The following is a 506-nucleotide window of genomic DNA, read 5'->3' on the forward strand; positions in this document are numbered from 1 at the left end:
TGTTACTGAATGATGGGTGGTTTACGACTGTCATTAAAGGAAGCGTGGTGTCGCCTGTAATTCTTCACGCAGTGTCTATTCCCGTTAGATCTTGCTCTGTGATTCTTCAGGCTTTCAAACATATACTCAGGACTGTTTAGACCATGTGGTAATGCTCACAAATACACATCTAGTCATGAATTTCAGACCCCAAGACAATAAACTCGCTGCTGGAAAAAAAAATCATTTGTTTTGCCATCGGTTCTTTTCACACTTATCATCTCAGCTAAAGGCTGATGCCACAGGGTGCGATTTAAGTTTTCTTTGCATTCACAGCGGGGCGGGGACGGTAAGGAGGTCAGCAGGGGAAAACGAGTGATGCAGCACTGCCCGGTGTCCAGCGGCTTCGCTTGCGGCGGGAAGGAGACGCCTGCAGCGCTGAAGCCGCTCCAGGATCGACTGTGCCGGGCACGACAGGAGCGGGGCTCTGCCGTGCACGCGCGGCTGGGCAGCGGGGCGCCGCCGGC

This window comes from Rhea americana, unplaced genomic scaffold (assembly GCF_003343005.1).
Source record: "Rhea americana isolate MKP2758 unplaced genomic scaffold, rheAme1 scaffold_44, whole genome shotgun sequence".
NCBI classification, from domain to species: domain Eukaryota; kingdom Metazoa; phylum Chordata; class Aves; order Rheiformes; family Rheidae; genus Rhea; species Rhea americana.